Raw genomic sequence first — 7501 nt, 5'->3', positions numbered from 1 at the left:
CCACTAGTTTAGCCTCTAGAGCATCAACAGTTGGCAATTCATGATGCACGATTGGGCCGGTGCCACTGCTGTGGGATGATACAACGTCCATGGGGACATCGCTCTTTGATCTTGGGCTAACATGTTTTGCCGTTAAAGTTCCGATTGGATTCCGAAAAGTTGAAGTTAGCAAAACATCTTTACTGGGAGTTATAATAGTAAACAAGTTAAACAAATAAGGAATTAAAGAGTTTCAATTGGATGTTGAAAAGTAGTTATTAACATCATTGTAACCGGTTGTTGCAGCAGCAAAGCAGTTAAACAAACAAGTTTTGCATAAGGTACCTGTTGTGGCATTGGAGTTTCTCTTGGATCCTGAAAAGTTGAGTAGCTAGTAACATGATTAGGGAAACCAGTTGTAGTAGCAAAGCAGTTAATCAAACAAGTTTTGCAAAAGGAACCTGTTGTGGCATTGGAGTTTCTCTTGGATCCTGGAAAGTTGAGTAGTCAGTAACTTGATTAGAGCAACAAGTTACAGCAGCAAACCTGTTACACAAATATATTTTTGAAAATATACCTGTTGTGCAACTGGACTTCAAATTCAATCCTGAAAACTTGAAGTTGGAAACATGATTACAGCAACAAGTTATAGCAGCAAACCAGGTAAACAAGGAAGTTTCTTAAAACAAACCTATTGTGCCAACTGAGTTTCAGTTGGATCCTGCAAACTTGAATGTTAGCAATCAATAAATAAAGTTTTGCAAGAGCCATAAGAAACTAACATCAAACTAGTAAAACTAACTGGTTTTCGTCAACGTATATAACTACACATGAACTAGTAAAACTAACAAGTTCTTGGCAACATACTAAAATAACAAGTCGGTACCGTTTACCAGCAACACTGACATATGTAAATTTCTTTGATGTAAGAAAAATGACTCCAACACTTATATACGTTAAAAATACGGTGTCCCTCATATAAACCTGACAGTTGTCTATCTATGAGCATGCAAACATTACTAGTGCTACAAGTGATAACAACAAACGATTTAAACAAACAGAGTATCAGAACGTAAATTTCACGTGAATTCTGCTGCACCCTAGAAGTACATATGACCAGCTATCTACGTGCTTAAGTAGCTATTTATGTTCAGGCAAACAGCTAATTCGTAACAGTAAGTATCAAACACATAGATAGGCGCAGTCTATAATAAGATTAACAGGCATGTAATTGAACAATTTTGCAATAAGTGGCTAACTAAAATTCCGGGAAGCAGATAACTGAACTTATGCTAGCTCTTTGTACAAACACACTGCAACTTCTTTTTCGCTTACAAGGTTCTACGAAGGAGTCCATGGCATCAATTGCTTGGATACGCAGTCCCAATACTTCTTTCTTCCCACACTGCATTGGTAAGTCGAATGGTTAATCTCGTAAGATGGTGCATCTTTGATATGTTATATGAGGACGTGTAGTCAGACTAGTTGTAGCGACACACATCATACTAGCTTTTACTGTATATTTCATGTGATTACATTTGGCATATCGAGCTCTGAGCAATCTACAATAGGATGAAAAGACTGGCATCCTTCACATTATTGGCGAACTCAGTTCATAGAAACAAGCAATTCAACCATTCTTTGGGTAAATCAAAAGCGCCACTGGAATATTATTCACTACCCCAATCATACACACAAAAAGGGGCTGGTATGGGAGGCCGCCTCGGGTGGCTGGAAAGTGTGCACCTAGTTTAAGTCGTCCTGGTTGGCCGAGGCTAGTTTTGTTCGGCCCAACGCACAAGCACGCAATGTAAAAAATGAAGAAAAATGTTTCAATTTGGATGGGCCAATAACGTAAGTGCATGGCAGGCCCTATAGCAGGCTCGCGGCCCAAACGAGCGCCTCCCATATCGATCGACAGCAGGAAATATCCCAGTCCGTTCGCTCTAGCCTCCAGTATGGTTTGCTCCTATCCTAGCCGCCGCTAGACAGACCGACACAACACTTCCTCGTGCCCTCGTTGGAGGGCGGTCTCCGGGCTTCAATCCAACGGAAGGACAAGAAGATGAAGATCCAACCCTGGGTGTAGCCTGCGTGGGAGGCAGCGGCGGCAGCACGGGCATGGCATCGAGCTTGCGCAAACGGACAGTCGCAGCTTGCAAAGCATGCACAACGAGCAGGTACATCACATCTCTGATTATATCTAATTCAACTGTTCAATTTCCGGCCAATAGTTAAAGCTGATGGTGTTGTAAAACTTCTTGTATGTAGGGAATCTATGAGAAAATGAAACCAATTTCTGTTATTTTATAACTCCCCCAATCAATACTGAACTGACTGAATCTAATGTATCTAATCAAGTTTCTGGTGCAAACATACAAGCTCATGTTGTTCTTGAGCCTGAAGTGTGTAATGAACAGACTGCTAATGAAGAATTTGATGCAAACATTTTACATGCTCCTAGTGATGAACATATAGTGTCTAATGAGGGATCTAATGCAAGCATTTTGCAAGCTCCCATTGAAGGATTTAGTGTCTAATGATGATCTGCTATGTTGAAAGACTCATAGAGATTTGCAGGCATTGATGACAAGCAAATTATAGTACATTTTCCTGGCTTGAGGAAACGTCGAGGCCATCTACCAGAAAGTCCCCGTATCATGACAATGTAGCATAAATACTTTTCTAATCTGTTGTTTGAAACTATTGGCATACTTGTGCAGGATAGATATATTGATATGCAGTTTGCGCACTGGTTATAGGTGTAATTACACCTCGATATTTCAGCCACGGAATGAATAATTCAAGCAGGTACAGACCATGTTAGTAGTACTTGTACACCATGTTGCATTTTGTGTTTTTTGGTGCTTGCATCATTTAGTGTTTTATAATCTGAACTACTTTGGATCATTAGCTGGTTTCGAAGTGCATGTAGCTTCTCATTTCTCAAGTTATGTTGATTTCTGGAGTGCCAGTGCCTTCGTATTTTTTAAGTTAAATATTCGCCCCTGGTAACTTGAATTCGTGGATCCGCCACTGCACACAAATCATACACGCATGTCAGTATGAATTAAATGAAATGCAGGGACTTACACTAGCTCATTGTACATGCTCAATGCAGCCCTGCTTGCGCTTGGGATGTTCCATGTACAAGTCCATGTTACCACTTGCTTGGATGTGCAGGCCTTGTGCTCCTTGTATCCCCCTCTGCATTTTTGACACGGCAAATGGTTCATCAAATAAGAGGAATCGACCTTGCTGTTGTACCGGAGGACAGGTACTTACAAGGTTATACGGGTGTGCAGGATGTGTACCAGATCCCGTAGCACCGTCATGCTTTGCTAAAAATGGTTTTGCTTGTTTCAGATGAAATCTCCAGAAGAAATAAGAGTTAAAGTCAGAGTTGCATAGGCGTGTAAGCTAAGAGAGCAGTGAAAGGATATCCAAACATTGTCGGAACAATGCACAAGGGAGTGATGTGTGGATACCTAGTTCGGGCCGACATTTGGGCATGCTCGTCTAGCTAGAGTGCGGGTCACTTCAGAGCCGTTGAGGGTGATGCGCTGGCGTTGGCTGGCCGCGCAGGGATGTATATCTTGTGTGGCAGCGAAGTGCTACAATGTGGTGGACGAGACCATTGGTGAAGCCCAACGGCCTCGGGGGGCGGAGGTGAGACGATGTGCTCGGTGAAGTAGCCCCGGTGAGGTGGGAGACGCCATCGGTGAAGCGCACCTGATGCGGTGGAAGTCGGTGTCTATGAGGCACGTCGGATATAGCGGCCAACATTGTCAGTGGACCACCCGGTGCGGTGGATGAGGGTGTAGATGAGGTAGCTCCGGTGCGGTGGTGAAGTGCGACCATCGTCTTCATCATCATCGTCGTCCGACACAGAGGTGGGGAAGGAGACGCGACGAGGAGCGATTCGAACTTTGCTTGGGTTGGTGGCGAATTGGGGATTTGAGCAATCTGGGCACAGAAGGGGACGGTGGAGAAGGGAGATTTTGCAAGGCTGGAATTGGGGCCGCTAGATATTTCAATCCGAAACATGGAAGCGCAAACTTATTTTGTCGTCGTTCTTTTTTGTGGGGGGGGGAGGGAGGGAGGGGGTGGGTGGGACGTAGCTTATGTGCCTTAAAGGCACCTGCCTTTGGGTCACTAACATGTGGACCAGCCACCTGTTGGGCCCACATGTTATAGACACAAAGGTATGTTCCTTAAGGCAACGAAGCATCGTCTGGGTGGATGGCTGGGTGCTAAGCCACCGTATGACACGCGCGACCACCATGACACGACCCTGGTCTGCCTGGTGTGCCTACATTTGAGAGGAGAATTGAGAATGCAAACGAATCTTCTTTCATTTGGAAATGAATCTCTATGTATTACCATGCCCGTGTTTTCCTTGTAAATAATTAGTCATTGGAAACAAGATACTATAAATTAATTAATGAGGAGTTATTTGAAAAAAAACGGTATCCATGCTAACGTGGATTAGAGTGTGTGTCACATAATTAGTTATTTGAATTAGAGTGTGTGTCACATAGCGATCTCCAATTCTAACATGGATTTCACATTTCACTGTATCCACACTACTTTTTTAATACAAATTCATATGTATATGATGAACATCATGGTAGTGAGCAAACTTCTGGATGGATTCAAACATATGACCTACAAAAATAGCAGAACAATCGAGTCAGTGTCAACTTTTCCAAACCTAGTATGGCACGAATTCGAAATAATTACCCATATACATGCACTACTGGAAACAGGGAATTTGCCATCAGTCAGCTCTTTGCCATCTGCCAGCTGATGGCAAAGAATGTCTTTGCCATCTGCTTATAAAAAACAGATGGCAAAGAACTGACAGACGGCAAAGAACATGGTTTCCATCAGCCAATTCTTTGCCATCTGCTAGTGGATGGCAAATAATCTTTGCCATCTTCCAACAGATGGCAAAGAGGTTGGCAAATCCTGTGGTCGTCAAATGTGTAACGGCGTACCAGCCCCACCTCTTTGCCATCTGCTAGCAGACGGCAAAGATTCTTTGCCATCTGCTGGCAGATGGCAAAGAGATGGGGTTATTTTTTTTTCCAGGTAAAAAAAAGAACTGTGGGGTTATCCCCTCCCTCTCTCCCCTCCTCTCCCTCCCTCCCATGCATATCACCCGCCGTCGCCCAAGCACCCCGCCGCCCCACCACCCCACCACCCCGCCGCCGCACCCAGCACCCCGCCCTCCCTCCCTCCCTCCCTTGCAGCAGATCCGCCCTCTCCTCCCCTCCCTCGCGCTGGAAACCCCTCCTCCCCTGGGCAGGCCATGGCGGCGCCGGCGGCCAAATGACTCCCTCCTCCCCTCCCCTCCCCTCCACTCCCCTCCCGTCACCAGGAGAGGAGAGGAGAGGAGAGGAGATGAGAGGAGAGGAGAGGGAGATCCTGCACGCAGGCCATGGTGGCGACGAGATCCGCTCGGGGACAGGAGGACCATGGCCTACTCTTTGTCAAGGAGACCGATGCCCCTTCTGCCGCTCTTCTGCTGCTCTTCCATCTTTCAATCCACATGGACTGCTGAGTGGTGCTGGTGCAACAGCATTTGGGCTTCAGACCTTGCTTCTCCCAAGGCAAACCAGTGTTTTAGCATCAACGGCGCAGTAAGTTATTGCGCCGGCGATATGGAGAAGTTCCACATTGTGAGCTTACAAGACAACCAACAGGCAGATTTATCGCAAAGCTTGACCTCGTCGCTTGGGCAGCCCCAGCTCCATCAGAAGTGGATCCATCAAGAAACCAGTGACCTGTGCTCTATATTTTCCAGGGGTGCTCTGGCTAACACTATGTCTGGCACACTTCAAAGAGTTACAAGCAGTTCACTGCCACCAGAAGATCTTTTGGAGTGCACTCCGCACATCAAAGTTGGAGCCCATCCATCAATAGGAATACCAACTGCAAGTTCAGGGCTGCTTGAAAGGTCTGTCGGAGTTACCGCCGATTTGCGGGATTCTTGTATATCTCAGCAGTGTGCTCTTCCAATCAGTGATGGGTTTTCTGTCGACAAGTTACCATTGCGCATCCCGTTCGATGGTACCGGCACAACAAAACTTGATGCTAGCTTTGTGGCTGGAGAACAAGAGATGGACCAGAAGGGGATATTTTCGGAAAGAATGGCTGTTAGTATTTGTCCTTCTGAGAGCCTTATAGTAGCCAGCAATGCCAAATGTGGAGCTAATTCTTGTGGTAGTACAAAGCTGCTCCCTCCTCATGATACCGAGAAACATTCAAAATACTTGCAGTTTGGGGTTGCAAGCAACTCTAGACATAGAATGGATGGTGGATTAAGACAAGACCAAAGACTGAACAGTGGAGGTTTTAGCTATGATGGTGGTTCCATTGTGCCTGAGCAGACCGATATGTACGATTTGGGAGTTCCAAAGCTGCAGGGTGGATTCAATTCTAGCAGCTGCAACTTTGATGGTCTTCTCAATTCCATGATAAAAGTGGGAGCTTCCTCCGCGTGCTGCGCTACCAGTATTTTTTGTTTTCAGTGTGAAAACTCCAAATTTTTCACATTGTTAGCCAAATCCTCAAACTATGTTGACGAACCTTTAGTCTCTATTTTGTATGCTCATGGAGATTTTAGCTGGGTACATTTTCATCAAAATATATCTTATATATGTTGTGGACTATTGTTACCTGTTCATAATGCCACTACAGAAAATATGTGAACGCCATCCCAGGACAGAGAAAGAGGCACTATGGACTAGGGATTACTTGCTGGCTACCAACAACTGAAAATATGAGACATGGATTGACATGGAAACAAGGTATTACAAATTCCGTACTCCCATATAGTATAGAAAAAGATTAGTCGGCCTTTCCTTCTTGAGCTTATTTTCTTTATGGTTCATGTGCAGAGAAAGAAGAAACAAAAATAAGCATTATAGACTAGATGATGAGAACAGTGGTTTCTCTCAGTGCAATATGCTTAGTTGATGGAGCATGCTCCTGGGACATACCAGGCTAAAGTGATGTTCCAGAGTACACATGGAAAGTGACTTGATGGAAGTCAACGACATTGTAACAGGGTGATTGGATTTTGTGTTCTTTTGCGCAGTTCATTTATATGTTCATTTCAAATCAGTTAGCAATGACATTCAATGTGGAAGGAAGGTGAAACAACTTATGATTTCTAAGTAGGAGTATATATTATTTCCAGGCTTTGGTTTTACTTTTTTTTGGCTTTAATGGGTCCTACCAGTGTGCATTGGGAAAAAATATTTCAATCTAAGTGGCAACAGGTTCCAACGTGTATTGAAAATAAACAACAAGCGTGCCACAGTAGGACGTCTGAGCGACATCACAGAAAGGGCTTATATTGAAAATAAATAACAAGCGTGCCACAGTCGGACGTCTGAGCGACATCACAGAAAGGGATTATATTGAAAATAAATAACAAGCGTGCCACAGTCGGACGTCTGAGCGACATCATAGACAGGGCTTTTATTGAAAATAAACAACAAGCATGCCACAG

At 44.4% G+C, this 7501-nt stretch overlaps 1 pseudogene; it reads left to right on the top strand.

Moving 5' to 3' along the window:
• The first annotated feature begins 5385 nt into the window (after nt 1-5385).
• LOC119279271 lies at nt 5386-6610 on the top strand (annotated as a pseudogene).
• The last annotated feature ends 891 nt before the right edge of the window (nt 6611-7501 follow it).

This window comes from Triticum dicoccoides, chromosome 3B (assembly GCF_002162155.2).
Source record: "Triticum dicoccoides isolate Atlit2015 ecotype Zavitan chromosome 3B, WEW_v2.0, whole genome shotgun sequence".
In the NCBI taxonomy this organism is placed as follows: domain Eukaryota; kingdom Viridiplantae; phylum Streptophyta; class Magnoliopsida; order Poales; family Poaceae; genus Triticum; species Triticum dicoccoides.
This window is presented reverse-complemented; position numbering and strand designations above follow the sequence as displayed.